This window comes from Chlorocebus sabaeus, chromosome 4 (genome assembly GCF_047675955.1).
Source record: "Chlorocebus sabaeus isolate Y175 chromosome 4, mChlSab1.0.hap1, whole genome shotgun sequence".
NCBI classification, from domain to species: Eukaryota; Metazoa; Chordata; class Mammalia; order Primates; family Cercopithecidae; genus Chlorocebus; species Chlorocebus sabaeus.
In genome coordinates, this window is record NC_132907.1 from 93503507 (window position 1) to 93531190 (window position 27684).

The following is a 27684-nucleotide window of genomic DNA, read 5'->3' on the forward strand; positions in this document are numbered from 1 at the left end:
GGGCGAGAGAGCGCTGTCTGTCTTGGGGGTTTTCGAGGCAAGCCCCAGAAAAAGAGGGAGGGAAGGGTTCCAGTGTCTCCAGGGGCCCTGGGGGCATCCATGATGGCCTAGGGGGTGGCTACAGGGCTGCTGTCGGCTGCAAGGGAGGTCCTGTAGGCACAGGTGGGATCCAAGCCCCCAGCCTCAAGTCCTGGAACCATAGGGCAGGTGCAGCCTTCTCCAGGGCCATTGCCCAGAGTGAGGCTGGTGCAGGAAGGCTGGGGGGTGGTCTACGCTCCGGTGTCTGCACCCACCACAGACATGGGCTCCTCCTGCTCTTCGGCTACCTCTGCCCAGAGCTGCCCTGCTTCTCCTCCTCCCCACAGGCCTCGGCTCCCTCCCCCAGCCTCCCATTCCCCGCTGAACGCCCACTCCCCAGGCCACACAGGGCTGGTTCCCCCGAGGCACCTGGCTCCCGGTGATGGGGCTCCGGCCCTGGCCCAGCCTGCGCACTTGGGGCCTGACAGCCGTTCCCCGATCCATCCATCCAGGAACAAGAAAACCAAACACTGCATTTCCTGCAATAAGTGTGTATCCGGCTTCGACCACCACTGCAAGTGGATCAACAACTGCGTGGGAAGCCGGAATTACTGGTGAGGGGCACAGCGGGGATGGCCGGCACGAGCCAGGCTTGGGGGAATTCGGAAGGGAGGAGTCTGTGGGCAGGGGTCCTCGTGGTGAAAGGGTGGAGGGTCGTCTTGGGGCTGCATCCCTGTCCTGATGTGGTGACGCTTGGTGCGTGCGTGCCCCGGCCTCCTGTCTGGCTCTGGGGCTGTGGTGCGGCCGTCCCTGGACAAGGTCATCCGCACAGAGCAAGTCCCTGGAGGCCCAGCGTGGGCATTTGCTGGGCCGCCCTGACTGAGGCCTCCTGACCGCACTGTCCTGAGCTGGGCTGCCTTCTCTCCACCCGGGCTGAGGCTCATCCAGCACAGGGGTGGGGCCACGGAAGGGCAGTGGGCACCCAGCGGGGACTGAAGAGAGGTGTGTCCCCTGAGTGCAGTGGAGGCACAAGGATGGGAGGTGTTTCCCCTGAGTGCGGTGGAGGATCCGGGGACTCTCAAGGCCCGGTGTTCTGAGCCCCGGCTGTCAGCAGCCCTGAGTTGTGAAGATCACCAGGGAAAAGAACCACATCTGCCCCCAGCTACTCTGTGCTGACCTGAAAGAGACCTTGGTGTGGGTGGGAGTGGGGACCAACATCATCTGGTGTCACAGGACGTGCCGTGGGGTCCCTGCCCTGCCTCCCTGCCATCCCGCCTTGAGCACAGTGTGTGTCCAGAGTGGCTGAGCAGCCCGGCAGGGACAGAGAGGCTGCGTCACTGCAGAGCGAGTCCCGAGGCCGCACGAGATGGTAGGGGCCGGGGAGACCCACCCGCCGCCTCCCCGGGAGAGGAGCAGCTCCAGGACGGCCGAGGTGTGGCCGGCTCCTCTGGGTCACGCTAGCCCCGGGTGCCACTTCCTTCTGGACTCATTATGCTCTGGTGCCTCGAGCTGGCTCAATCCGGCGGGGCCTGGCGGGGAAGGTGAGGGGGGTGAGGGCCCACAGGCAGGTGGCAAGGAGAGGGTTTGCCATCCTCAGGAGGGGCGCTGGAGAGGCACCGTGTGGGCACCAAGTGTAGACGCCGCCTGCGAGTGAGAAAGGGCGTCAGGAGAGCAGGGCTGGGGTCATGGGCGCCCTCGGCTCTGAGCAGCAGCCAACGCCGGCATCTGTGCCAACCTCACTTCTGTCCCGTCATCCACCAGAGGCGGAGAGAACAACGGCATTGAGAGCAAGATGAGGAAAGTGGAGGAGCTGATGGCAGAGCCCAGCGAGGGAGGCTGCCTACTTCGTCGTGATAAGAGGAAGGGGATGGAAAGAAGCAGGCGGCCCTGGTGTCCCAGGAAGACCGTGCGTGCTGGCCTCAGACTGTGTGGGCTGAACATGGGCAGCAGGGGCAGGAGGCTGTGCTAACCAGGAGGAGAGCGGCCCTGGGTGGCTGCGGGCAGAGGAGGCCCCACGTGAATGGCTCTTCCCCATCCTATGGGCTTTGGTCTCTGTGGTCTTAGAGACCTGCCTTCCTTCCTGGATGAAGAGGGGAGTCCTGTCCAGACAGTGGGATGAAGATGAGGGGTCTTTACTCCCCACAAGTGGGCTGAAGCCCAGGAGGACTGGGGGCCGGGTAGGCATGTCCGCCGCCTGGAGGGGCTGCTTCTTTGGAAACCCAGGCTGGGCATGGAAGGCCTGGCCACATCCTCCGTGCTGCGCGGCCACATCTAGGCCAGGCTCCCAGGCTCAGCGCTGGCAGGAGAGCACACTGGTGGCGTCAGGAACCAGGACACCAAGAAGGAGGGCTCGGGACCACCCGCCTGGTCATCGCCGTGTCTTATCCAGAGGCCTGAGAGGCCTCCCACTCCATGAGGCTGAGGCAGCTGGGGAGGGCGGTCCTCGGGCCAAGGTCGCCAGTCTCCTGTGCAGCTCCTGGAGGTGCAGCCTGGCCTGCGTGTGTGTTCTGTTCATCTGGGGGCAGGTGTCGGGTGGGGGCCATGGGGAGCTGTGTCAGAAGCAGCTGGCCACTCAGACTTCATTTTGAAGCTGAAGGATGGACCTTGGAGAGTCCTCAGGGCTCGTGGTGAGGGCACAATTCCCTGAGCAGGTGAGTGATGTGGGGCTGCCTTCCAGAGATGGATGGGAGCTACATTCACGGTAGATCGTAGAGAAAACCTGCTTGATGAGGTCAGGGAAGCACAGCCTTCCCCACATTGCGCGGCCAGCCGGGGAGCCCTGGCCATGCTGGAGACCCTGGGCCCGCCTGGGAGGTTTCGCGGCTTCCCTGCCCTCAACCTCACCATGACGCTCAGGTTAACTGTTTCCCACAGAGCTCACCGGCACCAAGTGGGCCTCTGGGAGCCACAGGGCACGCTGAAAATCTGGTTTTGATGGTATTTGTGCAAACCTGGGCAAAAGAACATATATTTTAACTTGAATATAAACAAGCACAAGTTCGTGTGCTCAAACCACGACAGGTTCTGGGGGGCGTGGAGGACTAGCCAGAGCCATGTGAAGCAGTTCAGGGCCCGGCCAGGGCCGAACACCCAAAACACTGCAGGCGACGGGGCTGGGCTGGCTGCAGGCAACTCCATAGGGCACCCACCGCCATCTGCTCCTCCTGCAAATAGGCCTCTGTGGGCGGCTGCCCCAGTCTCCAGAAATAGTCACGAGACATCAGCTCTCACGGTGTTGGTGTTTAGGGAAAGAAGCATGGAGATTTTGGCACCTCCACGGAAGTTTGTGGCTGAAGTAGGTGCAGAGCCCATTTTATTAACGTTTATTGAGACGAGTCTTTTAGATAAACGGGTGTCTCAGGTTTTCCTTTGCTTGGATGCACTGCTTTGCTACCTGCAGTGCAGGCGGGGTGGATGGGGCTCTGGCCGGCCTGCTGAGGTGGGCTCTGTGCAGGGCTGCAGGGATGTGACCTGTCTCGGCCCCATCAGAGGCTGTGCTGAGTGGCACTGACCGCACTCGTGTTCACCCCATAGGCCGGGGGCTCTGAGCACCCGCAAGAGTGTGTGGTCCCAGGACCCGCTAGCCAGCACCTCGGGGTGGCCGCTGCGCTGTGTGGTCCTCTGCCTTCGGGGTCTCTGTGCATCTCCCAAGGTGTGCCCCACCCCGTGTCCAGATGTGAGGAACCCCGCAGGCCACCTGGACCCTCAGACAGAGCGGCCCCTCCTGAGCTGGCCTCTGACCCCCGCCAGCGTTCCCAGGGGATCTGGAGCAACCTCTCAGGCTGCATGGTATGGGGGACCCAGGTCTGTGAGAGGCAGCTTCTCTTCTGACACCACTGACGATGCAGCTCAGTGAGGCCTTGGTGGGCAGGGGGGCGTGGGCCGGTGCCGGTCCCCAGGTCACAGCTGCAGACCTCTGTTGCTGACCATCAGCTAGCTGTGGAGCTGGACGCACGAGGCGCCTGCACCCATCCTGGCCTCACAGGGCCTGTGTGGTGGGCAGAGCACCGCTCCCTGCGCAGGAGCTGGGTCAGTGGCGCTGGCTGCCTTTCTGAACTGTCCTATGGGCGCTGCGCAAAGCTGCAGGGCTGGTAACTTGTCCTGTTCCTCCTTTCCGCTTTGCAGAGGCCAAGAAGATGACCACCTTTGAGTATCTCATTAAGACCCGCAAAGAAGAGAGTTCAAAACACCAAGTGGCGAGGAAAGATCCATGCACGCAAATAGAGGACGGATTTCTCCAGGTACTGCCTGTGTCTCTGTTCCATGTCTCAGGCCTGGGACAATGTCTAAGGTCGCTCTGTGGTTGGGACCTCTCAGCCAGGCTCCTTTGCTTCAGGGCTGGTGCAGCCTGTGGACGCTGCTGTGAGTGTGTGTAGTGCGTGTGTGTCTGTGTGAGGCTCTGTGCATGGGTGTGTCTGTGTGTCATTGTGAACTTAAATACCAGAAATGCACCAATGACTTCCTAGTGCAAAGATAGCAATGGAACTGGGTCTTCTAAACATTTCTATACTTCATTATACATCTAACTCTTCTAAGGTTGAAATGTGCTTTTTGCATCTTTTTTTTTTTTTTAGACAGAATCTCACTCTGTTGCCCAGGATGGAGTGAAGTAGTGAAATATCGGCTCACTGCGGCCTCCACCTCCTGGGTTAAAACAATTTGCCTGCCTCAGCCTCCCAAGTCCTGGGATTGCAGATGTGTGCCACTATGCCTGGCTAATTTTTGTATTTTTAGTAGAGACGTGATTTTGACATGCCAAGCTGGTCTCAAACTTCTGGCCTCAGGTGATCCGCCCGCCTTGGCCTCCGAATGTGCTGGGATTACAGGCATGAGCTACTGTACCTGGCACGAGACACGCTTTTTAACTTAAGAAAGTTAGTTCCCTTTCCAGTTAAGGGACATGAATTATTATAACTAACTCAAGAAGACACAGAAAATCTCAACAGACATAGAGCTGCCGAGAGACTGAACTACTAATTTAAAATCTCCCAGTGAAGAAAAATCCCAGGCCCTGAAATCTTCATGCATGAATTCTAGCAGAGATTTTAAGGAAAAAATATAATACCAACTACACACAGACTCTTTCAGAAAACAGAGAAGGAAGCAACACTTCCCAACTCATTCAGCAATGCCACCATCAACCTGACACCAAAGCCAGGCGTTCGTAAGCCAATACATTCAGGAGACAGAGGCAAAGACCACTGATAAGACCTTGGCAAACCAAATCCCGCAGAACCGGGCAGGACCATGCACTGTGGCCAAGTGATATCACTCCAGGGGTAAGCAGTGGCTTAAGGCCTAGGAATCAATTACTGCAGCTCAGCATGTTCGTCCAATAGAGAACAGTGACCATGTGATCGAGCCAGTCAATGCGGAAAAGAGTTTGTTACCAGCAAGTTCCCATTCATGATTTTTAACAAATCTCAGTGACCTAGGAATGACAGGAAAGCACCCCGTGTACCTGACATGACATTTCCTGGTGAAAGGCTGGTGACCCTCTCTTTGAGGCTGGGCACAGGCGATGACGCTCCCTCCTCCTCCTTCTGACGTTGCCAGAACATTCCAGCCGGCCCAATGCAGCAGGGAAAACGAAGGCACACAGAATACAAAGTAAAATTGTGCTTATTTGCAGGCAACAGAATCCTAAAAAGTATGTTTTAAGAACTAGTTAAGATAATAAAATCGCTTAACAAGGATGTGGGGCACGTATTAAAATACATCCTCACACATCTCTATCCACCAGCAATGAAAAATCCGGGTTATATTTTTAAAACTTCCTTTCACAATCTTATAAAAAAGAATAAATTCGACAAACCTTGTGCAGATATATATACTGAAAGCTACACACCATGACTGAGAGAAGTCAAGAGGTACTCTATTGAGTGAAAAGGTATACAGCATTCATAGATTGGAAAAAAATACTATTGAAAGAACTATTTTCCCCAAACCTGATCTACAGATTTTCCACAATCCCTGCTGAACCCCAGTAGGCTTCTGTTTTAGCAGAGATAACAAGGTGGTCGCAGAATGTATATGCAAATTCAAAAGACCTAGACTACTATACAAGCGAAAACAAGTTTGAGAAAAAATAAAACTGGAGAACTTAGGCAACCAGACTTTAAATTTTACTATAAAGCTGTAGCACTAAAGACAGTGTGGCGCTGACATAGAGAGAGACATAAAGCTACAGTAATAAAAACAGTGTGGCACCGACATAGAGACAGATATGGAGAAATGGACCAGAAGAAAGATCCAAAGTTAAACTTTTCATTTATGGTCAATTGACTTTAAATAATTGTACTAAAATAATTAAATGGGGAGAAATTATAGTTCAACAAGTGGTACTATAACAATTGGATATCCACATGGAAAAGAAAAAAGAATGATTGAGTTCTTCATACCTGTACAAAGATTACCCAGGACCACTTCATTCCCCACACAAAAATTAGCCCCAAATCCATCTGACACCTAAACTTAAAAGCTGAACGTAGAGCACTTCTAGAAGCAAGCATAGAATGAAATCTCTGTGATCTTTAGTGAGACAAAGCTTTTCTTTGGTATGACACCAAAATCACTGGCTATTAAAGAAAAAAACTATAGTTTGGACTTTACCAAATTGGAAAATATTTGTTCTTCAAGTCACCATTAAGAAAATAAAAATACAGGCACACATGAGAGAGATCGTAGGTTTGGTTGTAGAAAACCACAATAAAGTGAACTTCTCAGTAAAACAAGTCACGTGAACTTCTGGTTTCCCAGTGCGTATAAAAGCTATGTTTTCATGACACGCGTGCAACACCATTATGTCTAAAAACTATGTGTCTGAATTAAAAGTGCTTTATTGCTGAAAGCTGCTTACACCGACACTCAAAGTGAGCACATGGTGCGGGGAAAATGGCGCCGATAGACTTGCTTGACCCGGGTTGCCACAAACCCTCAATTTGTAAAACAAACAAACAAACAAACAAACAAAAACAGCATCTGTGAAGTGCGGTAAAGCAAAGCACAATAAAGCAAGGTGTTCGTTCCTGTGCAAGCCACAGGCAAACAAAATATTTTCAAGTCTTAGACTGATGTCCGGAATACACAAAGACACAAAGAGCTTTCAAAGTGCAATTGTAAAAAACAAAAACACACAAACAAACGAGAAACCCAGTTTTTCAAATGGGCAAGAGAGCAGGGCACAATGGGAAGCACCTATAATCTCAGTGCTTTGGGAGGCCAAGCAAGAGGATTGCCTGAGGCCAGAAGCTCAAGACCAGCCTGGGCATCTCTACAAAAATAAATAAAAATACATACATACATACATAAAATGGGCAAAAGATTTGAACACACTCCTTACCAAGGTAGATATATAGATATATGGATGCCACGTAAGCACATGGAGAAAAATGCTCAACGTCATTCTACATCAGGCAGCTGCAAATTAAAACCATAATCAGATACTACCACACACCCAGGAGAATGCCTGTCATCAAAAAGACAGACACCACCGAGGGTTGGTGAAGTTGTAGAGAAATTGCAAGTCTCCTGCATTGCTAGTGGGAGTTAAATGAGGCTGTAAAGTGCCACCACTTTGGAAGGCAGTTTGGCATTTCTTCAAAAGATAAATGTCTATGACTGGAATCCCACTCCCAGTTTCTCACCAGAGAAATGAAAACGCGTGCACACGTAAGTGGCTCTGAGATCTGAACTCAGGGCCCAAGAGAACTCCAGGTACCATTCCTCAAAACCCACTAATAATAGACTTGACTTTTATGTAAGAATCAGCTGCATGTCGACAACTTCTTTGTTCATGTTATGAATTTTCGTTTACCCCACAGCAAGGAGACGGCGCCCTGGGCTCATCTGCACAGGGGTAAGTTGCCAGCTTCCTGCAGTTGCTTGCTCACTGAAGAATAGCTGTATTCTTTTCTTAACTCAAATGACTTCTTTTCTTAACTCAAATGACTCAAATGACTGAAATAATTCACCTATGATGAGACATTTTGACATCATGGGATGATGCAGTAGAAGATAAAACAGTTTTGTTTAACTTTGTTAAATTATACCAAATCATCTATCTCGATGTGCTTGTCTTACTTGCAGAAACTACATTCTTCACTCCCTTCTTCATAACTAACATCTAAACTAACGCACAAGAATAAGACCCCCTTATTTATTTCTACATCTCTCCATGAACACGTGTGTAGTTGTGAGTCTGAATGTATTTCTGATGATCTCTAATAGTGTTTCGTGTAAATTGTAAGCTCTGAGAGTCCAACCCGTTCCTGAGTCAAGGTGGTAAGTAAATGGGAGCCCTGGGGGTGCCGTGACCCTGGAGCCCCGCCCAACAGGGCCAGGGTTGGCTTCAGAAACAGGGTTTCAGGAAGCGTCTTTGAGTCAGTGTTGTGCAGTGCAGGTTGTTTTATTTTGGAGGCTAAGAGTCAAAGGGCATGTGCATTTTCCGTCTTCACAGACTCTTTCTGATGACTTCCCCAAAAGGGTGGAGCAGTTCACACTTCATTCAACCCTGTCACTCTTTTCAGCCTGAGATACTAACAATATGTTTAGTTTTATTCAAAGAAAATATATAATATTTTAATATGCATTTCCTTACTACCATTAGGACTGAAGATTTCTTCATGTTTTGACCATTTTACAAATTTTCTGGTGTGAATTAACATTTCTGGTGTGAATTAACAGTTGGGTTATTTGGATTATCAAACATAGTGACTCTTTGCATATTAGGAACCCTGTGGGATCTTTCACCGTGTAGAAGTTGTGAACTTTTCTGAAGCCAAATATGACATTTCCTTTTGTCTTGCTTTAAAAAGCCTTCATTACTCTAGGGTTATACAAATATCCTCCAATACTCTTTGCTTATATAGTCATAATTTTTTTATTTTTATTTTTTGAGATGGAGTCTCGCTCTGTTGCCCATGGTGGAGTGCAGTGGCGCGAAGTCGGCTCACTGCAAGCTGCACCTCCTGGGTTCACGCCATTCTCCTGCCTCAGCCTCCCGAGTAGCTGGGACTACAGGCGCCTGCTACCACACCCGGGTAATTGTTTTTTTTTTTTTTTTTTTTTTTGTATTTTTAGTACAGACAGGTCTCACCGTGTTAGTCAGCATGGTCTCGATCTCGTGACCTCGTGATCTGCCCGCTTCGGCCTCCCAAAGTGCTAGGATTACAGATGTGAGCCACCGCGCCCGGCCTAGTTATACTTTTTATTTTTATTTTATTTCAATGAACTTTGGGGAACAAGGTGTTTGGTTGCATGGCAAAGATTTTTAGTGTTGATTTCTGAGATTTTGGTGCACCCACCATCTGAGCAGTGTATACTGTACCCAATGTATAGTCTTTTTTCTGTCACCCTCCTCCCACCGTTCCCCCGAGTCCCAAAAGTCCATTACATCATTCTTATGCCTGCATCTTCATGGCTCCCACTTATAAGTGAGACAGTATGATGTTGGGGTTGGGGTTTTCATTTTTGAGTTAGTTCTCTTAGAATAATGGTCTGCAACTCCATCCAGGTTGTGTGAGTGCCGATATTTCATTCCTTTCTATGACTGAGTAGTATTCCATGGTATGTACATATATACAGATCAAAAATACGTATCACATTTTCTTTATCCACTGATTTGTTTTAGGCTGGTTTCATATTTTTGCAGTTGCAAATTATGCTGCTACAAACATGTGAGTGCTAGTATCTTTTTCATAAGATAACTTATTTTCTTCTGGGTAGGTAGCCAGTAATGGGATTGCTGGATCAAATGATAGTTCTACCTTTAGTTCTTTACAGAATCTCCATACTGTTTTTTATGGTAGTTATACTAGTTTACATTCCCACCAGCAGCGTAAAAGTGTTCCCTTTTCAACACATCCATGCCAACATCTGTTATTTCTTTATTTTTTAAATTATGGCCATTCTTCTGATGGTCAAAAGATGGAGCATGTGGGGAGGCCAACACAGCAGATCACAAGATCAGGAGATTGAGACCATCCTGGCTAACACAGTGAAACCCCGTCTATACTAAAAATACAAAACAATTAGCTGGGAGTGGTGGCGGGTGCCTGTAGTCCCAGCTACTTGGGAGGCTGAGGCAGGAGAATGGCGTGAACCCGGGAGGCAGAGCTTGCAGTGAGCCGAGATGGCGCCACTACACTCCAGCCTGGGCAACAGAGCGAGACTCCGTCTCAAAAAAAAAGCAGAGTTTGGTGGCATGCTCCTGTAATCCCATTACTGGGGAGGCTGAGGCAGGAGAATTGCTTGAACCCGGGAGGTGGAGGTTGCAGTGAGCCAAGATCGTGCCACGGCACTCCAGCCTAGGTGACAGAGCGAGACTACGTCTCAAAATACATAAATACATAAATACGATGGAGCATGGGAGTGTGTTAGAGACACTTGCAGACGCCCAAGGGGAACTGAGTGAGGGAGCCTGCAAGTGGGGCAGGGCTGGGAGCACTGAGGACACAGCACAGGATGTGTGGGCAGGCCTGGACCCACACCCAGAGGCCAGCTCGGGCAGAGCAGAGGAGCTCAGAGAGGAAAGGAGGGCAGATGCAGCGGGGCTGTCTCTCTGCACTGAGAGCTGAGCACTCATACACCCAGCAGAGCTGACCACTCATACACCCAGCAAAGGGGGTAAGGCTAAGGGCGCAGGTCCTCGCAGATGTCCCGCACGCTCGCTCCCAAGAGGCTGCGCAGCGAGAGGGAGGCTGCACAACTTGACCCCTCCCATCCCCATCAGGCTGCAGTGCCCAGTTTTCCTTCTGTGGCCCCAGAGATTCAGAAGGACCCACCCGAAGATCTAGGGTTTGTCTTTCACTCACTTAGGAGAGCCCCATTCTGACCATGGAGGGTCACACCCTGGCCCTTAACTCCAGTGGTCACAGTCACTGAGAGTCTGATGGGGACTGGCCTGCACCCCCAGACCCGGCCTGTGAGCTGCTTCTCTTAGCTGCAGGCTCAGTCCAGGACCTGTGTCTGATCCTGCTGCTCTGACATCCCCCAGAGGCATCCCAGGCCCCCCTCTCACTCTTTGCAGGAATCCAAAGCTCCTCTTAGCAGAGCGATCAGAAACTAATTGACACCGTAACCTGCATTTGGACTTTGGCTTCAGACAGACCTGGGTTCTAGGCCAGTGTGGAGATGCTGCTGGTCCTATAACCTCGTAAGTTTTTAATCCACTCGGAGCCCCTATTCCTCACAAGGATATGGGGGATATTCGTATCGCTTCCCAAGAAGGTCACGTGTGAGCTCCTGGAGTTGTGAACGTCACTGCCAGCGTCTGGCGTAGTGAATAGTGGTTGCCTCTTTCCCCTTGTTTTGGATCCCAGGTGCCCAGAGTCACACTAATCCCAATCCTGGGTGGGAACACCAATTCATCCTTGATCTGAGTGACCTGCTTCCTTCACTGACTCTGTATTTTGTTTATTTATGATAATGGAGGAAGCACCAAAAACAAAAGCAGAGTCTGACATCGTTTTTGTCTGCTGTCAGGGCCCCCGTTCCAAGTCCTTGCACCCTGCTCATGTTCTTCATTCTCTTGCTTTCCTTTAAATTTTCTTCCTTAGATGTATGTGTATATGTGTGTGTGTGTGTGTGTGTGTGTGTGTGTGTGTATAGAGAGAGATGTATAATATTCCTGAAGAGTACATATATGCAATACATTGGTTACTTTTTCCTTTTTTTTTTAACAGAAAGGACGTTGTATGTATGTAATATCTGGAATCTTTCGGGAATCACTTTCTTCACTTAATACTGAATTGCCAAGGTCCGTCCATACCGCGTGTCACTGTAGTCTGTTCGCGTTTGCTTCTGTAGCTGTTCCACCCCATACCGCACTTAATTACCCTCTCTGCTATGGTTGGGCATGGAGACGGTTTCCAGTTTTTCGCTACCCAGCTGTGCAGCTCAATCTTGACAGATCTCCTGTTGTACAGGTGCAACCATTTCTCCCGGGGCTATTCCTAGTGGTGCAATTGCTGGAATGTCCAGCTCTCAGAGATAAGGCCCCTGTTTTTTAAAGGTGTTGCACATGATACACTCTCACAGCAGGCTATAAGAAGTCCTATTGCTTCGTGTCCTCTCCATACTTGGAATTGACAGTCGAATAGTGTGAACTGGTGGCTTATTGTGGCCTCCTCCAGTATTTTCCTCATTATTAATGAATCTGAACACATGTGAGTCATGCGCGTTTTCTCTTCCATGAAGCACTTGCTCATGTCCCTAGTCCATTTTTCCATTGGACTCTTTGTGCTTTTCTCATTGATTTATAAGAGTTTTATATATTCTTTATACACACCTTTTGTCAGTTGGGTGAATTACAGATTAGAGTCTGTCCATGTGCAGCTTAACTCCATGCTTAATTTAATATACCATTCTAGAAACCAGATCATGCATTACAATATAGTCATGTTTATACATATTGTATAAGTAATGCTTTTTGGTCTTGATTAATGAATCTTTCCACCAAAATATCTAAAAGATAGCCATCTATTATTTCTACTAAGGGTTTTAAGTTTTGATTTTGTGAGCCAAGTCTTTATCTTTCATTGTTTTCAGTGTATGGTGTGAGGTAGAGATCTAACTTCATTCTTTCCTCTATGAATTTGTATTGTTTCCAGCTCCATTCATTGAACAGGTCCTCTCCCCACTGGCATAAAAAGCTACCTCTGTTCTCAGCTCCATTTATGCACATATTTGAGTCTATTTCTGGGCTGTGTAGTCAATTCCACTCATCAGTTTATCTATCCCTGCACTAATTTCTTATCATCTTACTTCCCATAGCTTCATAAGTTCTGAGAAGTAAGTCCTTCATCTCTCTCCCACTAAAGGCTCTAGTTATTCAGTATTATGGTCACTAGCCCCACTCTTTCCTTTCCAGCGCGTCCCCCATTCTCCCACCTGCCACACCTCTGGTGTCCTGACGTCAGATCCTTCTTATCTCCTGTGGGGTAGCAGAGGCTAGTTGCTTGCTGTGTGGAATCATCAAAATGTTCCATATATGGACACTTAGCTACCACCCTTGTGCTTAACCTCACATCCCAACCCCATCCTCACTCCTCACCCTTGCCCCTGGGACCCTCCACATCTTGGGGCCCTGGAGCTTCTCTATTACTCGGTAGGGAAGACAACCTCCTTTAACTCAGCATCTTTGTCCACAGGTACTTCAGCTTTTTAAAAATCCAATCTCCCAATCTCTGACTTCTAATTTAAAAAGATATATATATCATATATATTTATCATATCATATATACATCATATATATTTTTATTTCTCAATTCCTGCCCATTTAAAAAATCTTTGGTTGAATGTTTGTAATGTTCCATTTTGATCCCTTTGTTCTTTCCTTTTTTGTACATTTTCTAATTATCTTCCTAGTGGTTACATTGGGGATATTAATTAATGTCTTAAACTTATAACACCCTAGTTTGAATACCAACTTAGATTTGTTTTTTGAGACAGGACTCACTCTGTTGCCCAGGCTAGAGTGCACAGTCTTAACCCACTGCAACCTCCTACTCCTGGGCTCAAGCAATCTTTCCACCACAACCTTCCAAGTAACTAGGACTACAGGCACACATCACCACACTTAGCTAATTTTAAATTGTTTTTTGTGGAAATGGGGTATCACTATATTGCCCAGGCTGGACTCGAACTCCTGGTCTCATGCAGTCCTCCCACTTTAGCCTCCCAAAGGCTGAGATTACAGGTGTAAGCCACTACAGTCAGCTCCAACTTAGTTTCAATAGTACACAAACACTGCTTTTATCCATCTCCATCCCTCACCCTTTATATTGCTGTTGTCATTGATTACATCTTTATACAGTGTGCATCTATTAACAATGTTTATAGTTATTGTATTATACATTTGACTTTTAAATTTTATAGAAAAAGAAGAGTTACAAGCCAAAAGTACAATATTATTGACTTGTATATTTATCTATGTTCTTTATTTCTTTACCGATGTTCTTTATTTCTTTGTATGGTTTTGAGTTACTGTCTAGTGTCTCTTCATTTAAGACTAAATAATTTCTTTAACATTTCTTTTAGGGTAGGTCTACTGGTAATGAATTCCCTCAACTTTTGTCTATCTGAGAATGTCTTAGTTATTGCTTCATTCTGGAAGGATAGATTTGTCACATACAGAATTCTTGGTTGGCAGGTATTTTCCCCCTTCCAGGGCATTTAAATATGTCACCCCACTGCCTTTGAGCCTCCTTAGTTTCTACTGAGAAATCACCTGATAATTTTATCAAGGACCCCTTGATTGTGATTAGTCACTTCTCTCTGCCTGCCTTCAAAATTCTCTCATTGTCTATGTCTTGACAATCTAACTGTAGTGTGTATTGGCATAGATCTTTTGGAGTATAGCCTGCTTGGAATTTGCTGAGCTCCTTGGATGTGTAGATTCATTTCTTTGATTAGATTTGGAAAGTTTTCAGCCATTATTTCTTTACATACAGTGGTCTCCTGTTCCCCCATTATCTGTGGGGGATACGTTCCAAGAATCCCAGTAAGTATAGGAAACTGTAGATAGTACCAAACCCTGTATACAGTATGTTTTTTTTCCTGTACATTAATGGGCAGATAGTGTATACAGCATGGATATGCTGGACAAAGGGATTATTCATGTCCTGAGTGGGCAGAGCAGGGCAGAATGACATTTCATCATGCTACCAGAACTACACACAATTTAAAACTTGTGAATTATTGTGGTTGCCCAAAGGTAACTGAAAGTGCGGAAAACAAAACTGCTGATAGTGGGGGAACACTGTATTTTTTCTGCCTCTTTCCTTTTCTCTTCTCCTTTGGAGACTCCTGTGTTGCATATTTTGGTACCCTTGATGATGTCTCACAGATCCTTCAAGCTCTGTTCATTTTCCTTTATGCTTTTTTTTCTGGTCCTTAGACTGGATAATTTCAGTTGTCTTCAAGTTAGCTGATCCTTTCTTCTGCTTGCTCAAATCTGTTGAACTCTTTTAATGAACTTTTTATTTCAGTTGTGTACTTTTCAGCTCCAGTTTCTTTTTGGTTTTTAAAAAACATATGATTTCTATCTCTATTAATAATCTAATTTGCTCATATGTAATTTTCCTATTTTATTTAGTTGTCAGTGACTTCCTTTAGTTCACTGAGAATATTTAAGACACCAGATTTAATGTCTTTGGCTAGTAATTTAAATGTCTGAGCTTTCACAGACATAGTTTATGCCAAGTTTTTTTCTATTGTGAATGGGCCATATTATTCTATTTCTTTATATATTCTATAATTTTTTGTTAAAAACTGGATATTCTGAGTATCATAATGTGGTAACTCTAAAAATCAAGTGCTTCTATTCCTCTGGGACTGTGGATTTTCTCTTGTTAAAGGCTGGATCCATCAGTTTCTGAATTTTTCAAACTAGTTTTGCAAAAAGTGTATTTCTTGTCACTGAAGTTGCTCTTCCTTTATCTCTATGACCAGCTAGTGATCGATCAAAGATTTCCTCAAATATCCAGCTACAAACAAGGGGGAAGGTCTGTCTCTTTAAATCTTCCAATGGATACTGCTGGAGGAAGCCACTGCTGCCAAGTGGATCAAAACCAAGGCAAGTCTCCATATTGATCCCTCAGGGCACCGCCAGACTAACCAAAATGTACCACGTCAAATTTTTTGAGGACGAGGTCCCTGATGCTCACTCTGACATCAGCCAGCTGCTCCAGGAATGTGGGTTGCTACCCTTATAGGCACAGCAGGACTAAGAAATGGAGGTGGTAGCTGGCTCGTGTCCACCACTCACAAAGGACCAGCAGCTTCTCCTTCCTTCCTTCCTTCCTTCCTTTCTTCCTTCCTTCCTTCCTTCCTTCCTTCCTTCCTTCCTTCCTCTCTTCTCTTTCTTTTCTTTTCTTTTTTCTTTTCTTTTCCTTCCTTCCTTCCTTCCTTCCTTCCTTTCTTTCTCTCTCTCTCTCTCTCTCTCTTCTTTCTTTCTTTCTTTCTTTCTTTCTTTCTTTCTTTCTTTCTTTCTTTCTTTCTTTCTTTCTTTCTTTCTTCCTTCCTTCCTTCCTTCCTTCCTTCCTTCCTTCCTTCCTTCCTTTCTTTCTCTTACTTTCTCTTTCTTTTTTGTTTTCTTTTCTTTTTTCTTTTTTGACAGTCTTGCTCTGTCACCCAGGCTAGAGTGCAGTGGCGCAATCTCCACTGACTGCAAGCTCCACCTCCTGGATTCACACCATTCTCCTGCCTCAGCCTCCTGAGTAGCTGAGACTACAGGCTCCCACCACCACACCCAGCTAATTTTCTTTTTCTTTTTTTTCTTTTTTTTTTTTTTTTTGTATTTTTAGTAGAGATGGAGTTTCACCGTGTTAGCCAGGATTGTCTCGGTCTCAATCTCCTGACCTCGTGATCAGCCCACCTCAGCCTCCCAAAGTGCTGGGATTACAGGCATGAGCCACTGCACCAGGCCCAGCTTCTTTCTTCAAGCATTCTCCCATAGATGCCTGACCCGGTTCCAGAGTTTCCAAATAGTTCATTGCAATTGCTCTTTATAGCTCAATGGTTGTTCCAGTGGAAGGACCAGCCTCTATATCTTCCTACAATACCATTTTGTCCTTAGGTAAACTACTTCTGCATTTTTATATACAGACTTAAACACAGTTTTACAACATTATCTACATTCTTCCCCACCAATCTCCATTTCACAATCCTCCGCCATTTCACCTGTCATACTTTGCCATGCTTTTATTTTCATTTCAAATTAATATTTTATTTTCTCTTTATTCTCAGTAATTTTTGGATTAGCTTGGTGGTACCTTAGCTCTCCTTTGCTTATTGAGTCCTGTCACTTCCTTCTGTACATTTTTTCCTTGCACTTTTCTGTGTCTACCAAGACTACTGCGCCCACTGCAATAATCTGGTGGCAGACACTACCGTTGTTGCCTATGGTGTGGGAAGTTTTGCAGCAGCAGTCACTGCCTGGCTGCTCAGCCTGCAAGTCCCCCAGCTAATTGTCCCATCAGGAGCCCTGCACAGCGGAGCATCCACTGCTCCTCACTGGGGAGCTCTTCCAGGTTCTGCAGCACGTCCTGACCGATGCCTTCTGCATCGGCTTCCATTTGCATTCTTTCCTTCTAGGAGTCATCATTTCTGATCCAACAAAGGTTTCCCTTCCTGCTTTTCTTTGATGTCCTGTCTTTACTCATTTATGGATCCATTTATATCCTGATTGTAATATTTATTTATTTATTTATTTATTTATTTATTTATTTATTTTTGAGATGGAGTCTCGCTCTGTTGCCCAGGCTGGAGTGCAGGAGCGCAATCTCAGCTCGCTGCAACCTCTGCCTCCTGGGTTCACGCCATTCTCCTGCCTCAGCCTCCCTAGTAGCTGGGACTATAGGCAATCGCCACTACGCCCGGCTAATTTTTTGTATTCTTTAGTAGAAACGGGGTTTCACTGTGTTAGCCAGGATGGTCTCGATCTCCGGACCTCGTAATCTGCCCGCCTCGGCCTCCTAAAGTGCTGGGATTACAGGCATGAGTCACCGCGCCCGGCCAATTATAATTTGTAAGGATTGGATCAGAGAAGGGAGACTATAGCATGTGATAGATATGCTGTTTTGATTTAGGAGTCTCCTAGTGACTTTTTTGCTTGTGGGTCTTTCAAAAACGTTCAAAGCAAGATTTTGCACATTTCTGGTCGCTAATTCCTGACACATTCAGCATTGCAAGTTAAGATAAGCCCAAACTCCAAAGCTTTGCAAAGTCTGGGCAGCAACACGGTCACTTCTCCTGCCAGCTGGCCAGCACGCATAAACAGTCAAGTCCTTGGCTGGCTGCGCTAGTGTAGCATCAGGGCAGAGAGCAAAATACCTGTACTCAAGATGTGGGTGTAAAAACACTTAAGGCTCCCTGACAGCCAGAACTCACCACAATCAAGCAAGAGATGTGAGAAGAAGGTGCCAGGCATGGGATGACCTCTTGTGGGCCCATATTTCCCCACTTTTCATGCTAGAAATCCAAACTAGCCTCCTTGGCTACCACAAGACCCTCTTATTGATCAGGGAAAGCACACTTTATCTCTCTGTATCACAGCACACATGCAAAAGAAGAAAGCAACATTCTTCCAGCAGTGCGGTCTTATCACCATCTTCACAAAAACGAAGGCTCTGAAACTCAGAGAGGTGAAGCAATTGCCCACGTCACAAGCTCATCTCTAAACTGTACTCTCGTTTACACATTTTGTCCACTTCGGCAGTATAACAAATCACACGTTCTCTGTTGTTTCTCTTTCTGAATATTGCAAACAGGCTGCAACAAGAAAGAAGACAGCCCATGAAAACCGACAGTGCTGAAAGTGAAGACTGAGATTCAGGTAAGATATGTGGCAGTACGTATGGGTCATGTTGAAATCTGCCCAGGTTTGGTTCTCTAGAGAGTGCAATATCTTCTTTAAAAAATCACCAGTGCAAACTCAAGGGCTAGGATGCTTGCTGTTTCCTTGTCTCTTGATGTCAACAGTAACCCCAGAATGTGAGCCACGTGTCTGTCTTTAGAAGTAGTGCATGGCAGACGAGGTATGAAAATATCAATTCATCTTTATTTTCTAGGAAGTAAACAATGTATAAATTGTAGACCGCTCATTTTCATACTTGCCTTTAAGTCTAAACTAAGAATTATTTTCACCCAATTGTACTAATCTAAGAACTTTAAATAATGAACATCTGCTATTTTAAGATGGTTTCTGATTAGAAGGCTCTGGCCCTACCTATCCTAGCTTTCTGCTCAAACCTTTAGGACGATCCATAGAATGCAGTGAAATTTAACTGTGAAACAAATGATCATTGAATTCCAGAATCAGGGGGAAAGTTTACTCACTAGAAGGCTAAAGGAATTTGCTATGAGGCACACACACGAGTTGGCAAACCATCCAGCCATGCTCTGCCATCAGAATAGGAAACCTGAGCACTTGAAAACAGAGGAACGTGCTCTCCCTCCACTTCTGTATCCCCTCAGCTAAGAAACACGAGACATGATTGTATCTGAAAATGAGACCTCAACCCTTTCTCTAAGCTGTTGCCTGTGCTTTCCAAGGCAAGGCAAGCTCCTTTGCACCCTGAACTCTACCATTGAGTACCTGCCTTCTCACAATGCTTCAGAGAGGCACCTCCCAAAAACCAGCTGGACAGGATAAGGGTATAGGACACACTGAATCCTCAAAGGCATGATCCATACAAGAAAAGTCCTATGATCGGGGAAAACATCAAGAGCCCTGGGATCCTCAGAGTTCCTGTGCTCCCGGCAGCTTCCCACAGCTGGCTGCGTGCCTTGGAGCCCTGAGGAAGGTCAAGGTCTCCCAGCAGCACAGCCCTGACCAGCACCCTAGAGGACAAGAGGGCAGGACTGATGGTTCTGTGTATATCCTGTGAAAATGTTGCAGAACTGGGAATAGACGTCACCAGGAAAGCCCAGAGAGACAGCAAACCTAGGAAAATTGTTCTGTAGAAAAACAGTGTTTGAGATGCATCGCACAGGGGCTTAATGAGGCAGGAGCCAAAATCATAATTAGAGACAAGCTGAGATGAGAAGACAAATCCCCTGAGATCAAAGGGGAGCTGAATGAGATATGGAAAGATTGCAAGAAACTGACCATGAAATTGCAAAATTAAAATCTTTCAAGGAAAGATGAGTAAATTGGTGCTGTAAAAAACTGTCTCGGTGATATGGAGGACAAACTTAAGAAGCTACAACTTGAGCTCATGTAGAATGTCTACAGAACAGCACCTGATTCTACGTGCTTCTCCCACCATTCCCTCTGTGTGCAACAGTGAAACGGCTGAGGAGTGGCAGAGCCCGAGAAGTGGAGCTGGACACTTGGCTGATGCGTCAACTTGCAAATCATCTGCAAACAACCGACAGCTGCTATGGACATCCTTCCATGTGAGCATCAAATGGAGCCGTGGACTCCCTGCCGTGAGCAACAGTGGCTAACAGTGATGGACACAAGGTGTGTCTTAGTCCATTGGTGTTACTACAAAGAGACACTTGAGCCTGGGTAATTTATAAAGAAGTGTATTTGGCTTGTGAATCTGATGACTGAAAAGTTCAGGATTGAGCTGTGTATGTGGTGATGGTCTCAGTCTTCTTCCGCCAACAGCAGAAGGTGAAGGGAGCTGGCATGTGCAGAGATCACATGGAGAGAGGGGAGATGAAGGGGTGGAGGAGGCTCCAGGCCCTTTTCAACAAGAGCCCATGGGTTGGTTCGAGCAAGAACTACTAGAGCTGAACTCACTCCCTCAGAGGGAGGGCTTTAAGCTCTTCGTAAGGGGTCTACCCCATGACACAAACACCTCCTGTGAGGCCCCATCTCCAACACTGGAGATCAGATTTCAACATAAGGTTTGGAAGGGTCAGATGTCCAAACCATAGCAAAGAGCAAGTTCCCATGGCAGAGCTTGATTAGTGATTGAAACAAGATGGTTCAGTGTGTTTTACGGAAGCTCAAACTCAGCCAACCACAGCTTGTCTGCTGAAGTTACTGATAATTGCATGTTCTTTATCATTTGCATTATGTTTGAATGAGGCTAAATCATTTCTAAAGCATCTGGTCTTCTTGGGGTGCTTCTGAAATGATTTAGCCTCATTGAAAAAAAAATTCACCACTAAAGTTTTAAACAGCAGATGTTGGCTGTGATAACGTCTTACAGTTGTGAATTACTGTAGCCCACATGAAACACTTCTTCAGTATGCCTTCCGCTTCTCAAAGTGCCTGCGGGTGGGAGTCAGTCACTCCTATCTCTAGAAAAGTAGATGGTGGCTAAGAGAGTTGTTTGATTTTTACATAATCTCAGAAAGGACGTAAGGTAGATTTTAAAGATCGTGGAATACAGACTGATGCATAAAGGGAAAAGGGAGGAGAAAGAAAGAAGGTCGTAATATGAAGCCTGAGGTTCTAGTCATGTGGCAAGTCACTTACGAGGATCGGACAATGCTCTGAAAACTGAGGAAGTTAGGGGGTTGTGTGTGCGTGTGCGTGTCCGCGTCCATGTGAGTGTGAGAAGTTGGGGGTGTCTGTGCGTGTGCGTGTCCGCGTCCATGTGAGTGTGAGAAGTTAGGGGGTTGTGTGTGCGCGTGTGCGTGTCCGCGTCCATGTGCGTGTGAGAAGTTAGGGGGTGTGTGCGCGTGCGTGTGCGTGTCCGTGTCCATGTGAGTGCGAGGGTAAGTATTCTTAAAGGCATCAATGAACTGAGGCACCATAAGGAATTTTCAGGCCAGGGCTGAAGGCACAGAGGAACCCAGAGAGAAACCCAGTGGGGAGTGCAGCTGGCCTTTGCCCCGAGGGCGTTTGGGAAACCTGGTGAACCTCATTTTCAGCTTTACAAGAGGTAGAAAGAGAAGATCAAGCTGAGAGCACAGCCAAAATGGCAAGCCAATCAGTAATCTCTTAAAGTTGGTACCCCCCAGATGGCGGTACCCTCACTGCAGTGGCAAAGTAGAAGCAACTCACTTCTCCACCCGCAAAGAAATCAGGAGTGATCAGTCATCTCGAGCCCTGGAGCTGAAAGAAAAAGAGAAAAAACACTGCCGAGTATTTGGAGCAACAGGTTGTCCCCAACTGTGTGCGAGGTGAGTGACTGAAACTCCCCAAGCTGAGAGTTTAATGTAGAGTGATTCTGCACTGATCACCAGGGGCCAAGCATCATTCCTTCTGAGTAACAAACCTTCATCCTAAGGCTCAAAGATTTCTCACAAACAAAACTACAAGCAAATGAGCAACTCTCAATGAAAAATAACTCACCACACGTGAAAACAAAGCACTATGAGTGAGAGGCAACAGAAACCATAGTAGAAACAGACACACAAATACTTCAGATATTGAATTTGGCCGACCAAAACATAAAACACAAACTCAAAAATATCTGGAGAGAACAGAAAACTATTTTTTAAATTACCAAGCAGATTTGGAAAAATACCAAATAAAACTAATACAAATGAGAAATATCACTGATTTTTTAAACTTGATGGATGGATTTGACAACAAATTATACACAATTGAAAAGTGAATTAGAGAACTAGAATCTAGAGCTGAACAAATTACTGAAATAGACACAAAGTGACAGAAATGCGAAATGTCGAAAACATTAATGAGAATACAGTTTGAAGACTACGTTATGTTTAGTTAGAGTCCCAGAAAGAGAAAAGAGAGAAAATTGGGAAGAGGTCGTATTTAAGGAGATTTGGCTGAGAATTTGCCAACATTGTTAGAAGACACCAACTCACAGATTTATAAAGTGCAGTGAATCCAAGAAGGGTAAATAAAATTCTAGACACAACATAATTCAATTGATAAATGCCCTAAACAAAGAAATATATATATATAATATATGTATCTATATATTTTTTAGACAGAGTCTCTCTCTGTCTCTCTCTCTATATATATATTGAGCTCTGTCCCCCAGCCTGAAGTGCAGTGGCGTGATCTCAGCTCACTGCAAGCTCCGCCTTCCAGGTCACGCCATTCTCCTCCCTCAGCCTCCCGAGTAACTGGGACTACAGGCGCCCGCCACCATGCCTGGCTAATTTTTTGTATTTTTAGTAGAGACGGGATTTCACCGTGTTAGCCAGATCTCCTGGTGTCGATCTCCTGACCTCGTGATCCACCCGCCTTGGCCTCCGAAAGTGCTGGGATTACAGGCGTGAGCCACCGCACCAGGCCAAAAAATGTTTTTTAAAATATCAAGTGATAAAAGATGGGTTGTCTTTCAAAAAGATGCATTTCCCAAGAAGAACAATAGAAAATGGCCTATGTCTGTGATGCACTCATCTCTAAGCTTTCTGGAAGGATGGGGAGGGCAGGAGCCTTGCTCAGGAGGACTCTCACTAGACCCAGCTGGAAGTGGGGCTAAGCCAAGGTGATGATCCTCCCAGAAGCCAGCCCTGCCTCTCCAGGGAAGAGGGTGGGGTAAAAGCCACTGGTGGGTTTCCATCACAAGTAGAGCTGAGCTCCGTCCCTGGTGGCTGCTCAAAGAGTGACTTTGTTTTGTCCTGCAGAAGCGGAGGTGCCCTGTGATCCAGGTCTTCCACCCTGAAACCCCACCCTGCATCAAGGCCCTGCCTGGAGAGTCTACCTTGCAAAGCTTCCTGCTCCTACACATGCTACAGTCCAGCAACGAGAGCCCATCATCTCAGAGCCTCGAAAAGCCTCCTGCTCCTACACATGCCACAGGCCAGCAACCAGAGCCCATCATCTCAGAGGCCCCTGTATGTCCTTCGAAGGAACCAGGACCCTCAGAGCCCAGCATCCATCACTGTCATCATCTTCATCACAACCCAAGAAGAGCAAGCCTGGCACGAGGGGTTACATCTCCAGGACGATGGGCTGCCAGCAACTGCAGAGGATGCGGCCACCTGCTTAACTGTGCTGTCCAGCCAGCCAGCCAGCTGCAGGGCCTCTTGCTGCTCAAGAAGAGCGGATGGGCCGGGCACGTTGGCTCACACCTGTGGGCACAGTACTGAGAATTGGGAGCACAGTGCTGAGAAATGGGAGCACAGTAGTGAGAAATGGGAGCACAGTCCTAGGAAATGGGGGCACACAGTACTGCAAAATGGGAGCATACAGTATTGGGAAATGGGAGCACACAGTACTGGGAAATGGGAGCACAGTACTGGGAAATAGAGCACAGTGCTGAGAAATGGGAGCACAGTGCTGGGAAATGGGAGCACACAGTACTGGGGAATGGGAGTATAGTACTGGGAAATGGAGCATACAGTACTGGGAAATGGGAACACACAATACTGGGAAATGGGAGCACAGTACTGGGAAATGGGAGCGCAGTACTGGGAAATGGAGCACAGTACTGGGGAATGGGAGCATAGTACTGGGAAATGGGAGCACACAGTATTGGGAAATGGGAGCATAGTACTGGGAAATGGGAGCACACAGTATTGGGCAATGGGAGCACAGTACTGGGAAATGGGAGCACACAGTACTGGGAAATGGGAGCATAGTACTGGGAAATGGGAGCACACAGTACTGGGAAATGGGAGCATAGTACTGGGAAATGGGAGCACAGTACTGGGAAATGGAGCATAGTGCTGAGAAATGGGAGCACAGTTCTGGGAAATGGGAATATAGTACTGGGAAATGGGAGCACACAGTACTGGGAAAGGGGAGCACAGTACTGGGAAATGGGAGCACACAGTACTGGGAAATGGAGCACAGTACTGCAAAATGGGAGCACACAGTACTGGGAAAGGGGAGCACAGTATTGGGAAATGGGAGCACACAGTACTGGGAAATGGGAGCACAGTACTGGGAAATGGGAGCACAGTACTGAGAGATGGAGCGCAGTACTGAGAAATGGGAGCACAGTACTGGGAAATGGGAGCACACAGTACTGGGAAATGGAGCACAGTACTGCGAAATGGGAGTACACAGTACTGGGAAAGGGGAGCACAGTATTGGGAAATGGGAGCACACAGTACTGGGAAATGGGAGCACAGTACTGGGAAATGGGAGCACAGTACTGAGAGATGGAGCGCAGTACTGAGAAATGGGAGCACAGTACTGGGAAATGGGAGCACACAGTACTGGGAAATGGGAGCACACAGTACTGGGAAATGGGAGCACACAGTACTGGGAAATGGGAGCATAGTACTGGGAAATGGGAGCACAGTACTGGGAAATGGAGCATAGTGCTGAGAAATGGGAGCACAGTTCTGGGAAATGGGAATATAGTACTGGGAAATGGAGCACACAGTACTGGGAAATGGGAGCACACAGTACTGGGAAAGGGGAGCACACAGTACTGGGAAATGGGAGCACACAGTACTGGGAAATGGGAGCACAGTATTGGGAAATGGGAGCAGAGTACTGGGAAATGGGAGCACAGTACTGGGAGATGGAGTGCAGCACTGAGAAATGGGAGCACAGTACTGGGAAATGGAGCATAGTGCTGAGAAATGGGAGCACAGTTCTGGGAAATGGGAATATAGTACTGGGAAATGGAGCACACAGTACTGGGAAATGGGAGCACAGTACTGGGAAATGGGAGCACACAGTACTGGGAAAGGGGAGCACAGTACTGGGAAATGGGAGCACACAGTACTGGGAAAGGGGAGCACAGTACTGGGAAATGGGAGCACAGTACTGGGAAATGGAGCACAGTACTGCGAAATGGGAGCACAGTTCTGGGAAACGGGAGCACACAGTACTGAGAGATGGAGCGCAGTACTGAGAAATGGGAGCACAGTACTGGGAAACCCCAGACCTGGATTCTGAGTTCTTCAGCCTAGCCCAGACTTCTTATCTTAGTAGACAACAAGAGTCAAGAGAAGACCAGAGAACTGCAGGCATCCTCTGTATTTTAGTGAACTCTGCATTTTAGTCTGTAGTCATATTTTAAAAGATAATCAGTTTTCTAAATATATCTATGTGTTAATACATGCATTGGGCTGTTTTTGTGTTTCTGTAAAGAAATGCCTGAGGCTGGGTAATTTATTTTAAAAAGCAGGTTTAACTGGCTCACAGCTCTGCAGGCTGTACAGGAAGCACGGTGCTGGTATCTGCTTGGCTTCTGGTGAGGCCTCAGGAAGCTTCCATCATGGCAGAAGGTAGGTTGGGAACCAACACATCATGTAGTGAGAGCAGGAGCAAGAGAGAGTGGTGGGGTTGGGGGGCGGGTATACATTTTTAAATGACCAGATCTCAAGTGAACTACCAGAGCAAGAACTCACTCATCACCAAGGGGATGGCACTAAACTATTTATGAGGAACCTGCTCCCATGATTCAAACACCTCCCACCAGGCCCCACCTCCAACACTGGGGATCACATCTCAACATGGGACTTGGAGGGGACAAACATCCAAGCTATATTATTTCACCCCGGTCCCTCAAATCTCATGTCCAACTCACCTTGCAACATGCAATGATCCCTTCCCAATAGTACCTGAAAGTCTAAAGTCATTCCAGGATCAACTCAATCAAAATGCTAAGTCCAAAGTCTCCTCTGGAGATGAGTTCCTTCCACCTATGAGCCTGTGAGATCAACAACAAGTTATTTACTTCCCAGATACAATAGATACAATAATGGTGCAGGTACTGGGTAAACATACCTATTCCAAGAGGAAGAAATTGGCCAAAAGAAAGAGGCCATAGGCCCCAAGCAAGTCCAAAACTCAGCAGGGCACATATTAAACCTTAAAGTTCCAAAATAATCTCCTTTGACTCCATGAGGCACACTGGTGTGAGGCGTGGGCTCCCAAGGCCTTGTACAGCTCCACCCCAGTGGCTTTGCAGCTTGTGGCCCCTGCAGCCAATCTCATGGGTTAGAGTTGAGTACTTGTGGCTTTTCCAGGCTGAGGCTGCAAGCTGCCAGTAGATCAAACATTCTGGGGTCTGGAGGGCAGAAGCCCTCTACCCACAGCTCCACTAGGTAGTGCCCTGGTGGGGAGTCTATGTGGGCTCCGACCCTACATTTCCTCCCAGCATTGCCCTCACAGAGTATCTCTGTGAGGGCTCTGCTGCTGCAGCAGGCTTCTGCCTGGGCAGCCAGGTTGTCCCACACATCCTTTGTAATCTAGAGGGAAGCCGCCAATTCCCCTTCACTCTTGTGTTCTGTGTTCCTGCAGATTTCACACCACTTGGAAGCCACCAAGGCTTACCCTCTAGAGCAGCAGTCCATGCTGTACCTGGAGACTGCTGAACCACCACTGAACCACCTGAAGAAGCTGGGATACAGGTACCAGTGTCCCCAGGCTGTACAGGGCTTCAGGGCCCTAGTCCTGGCCCATTAAGCCATTGTTTTCTGCTTGGCCTCTGGGCCTGTGATGGGAGGGGCTGCTGCAAAGATCTTTGAAATGTCTTCAAGGTCTTTTTCCCATTGTCTTGGATATTAGCACTTGGCTCCCTTTTAGCCATGCAAATCTCTCTAATAAGTGGTTGCTCTGCAGCCTGTTTGGATTCCTGTCCTGAAAACATTTTTTCCTTTCTCTACCACATGGCTAAGCCACAAATTTTCCAAACTTTTACACCCTGCTTTCCTTGTAGGTATAAATTCCAACTTGAAGTCATTCCTTTGCTCCCATATCTGATCATAGGTTGTTAGAAGCAGCCATGCCACTTCTTGAATGTTTAGCTGCTTAGAAATGTCTTCTGCCAGACACCCTAGGTTACCATTCTTAAGTTCAAACTTCCACAGATCACTAGGACACAATTACAATGCAGCCAAGCTCTTTGCTAAGGCACAGGAGGGTGACCTCTGCTCCAGTTCCCAATAACTTCCTCCTTTTCATCTGAGACCTTGTCAGTCTGGCCTTCATTATCCATATTTCTATCTGCATTTTGGTTCCAGCCACTTAATAAGTCACTGAGTTCCAAACTTTCCCTCACTTTTCTGTCTTCTTTTGAGCCCTCCAAAGTCTTCCAACCTCTGCTCATTACCCAGTTCCAAACCTGCTACCACATTTTCAGGCATGTTTATAGCAATGTCCTGCTCCTCAGTGCCAATTTTCTGAATGAACCCATTGTTGCATTGCTATAAAGAAATAACTGAACCTGGGTAATTGCTGACAAAAGACCTGAATCCATAGGTATTCATGATGAGTAATTCATGACAAGCTGCACAAATAAAAATAAGAAATCCAGGCCTAGATACATTGTAGGGTAAGGCGGAACACAGAAGAAAATCTAACTTTAAAAACAA

The 27684-nt window shown here is 47.0% G+C and overlaps 1 pseudogene; it reads left to right on the top strand.

Moving 5' to 3' along the window:
- Positions 1-1789: 1789 nt before the first annotated feature.
- On the top strand, positions 1790-26166 carry LOC140711536 (uncharacterized; annotated as a pseudogene).
- Positions 26167-27684: the final 1518 nt, after the last annotated feature.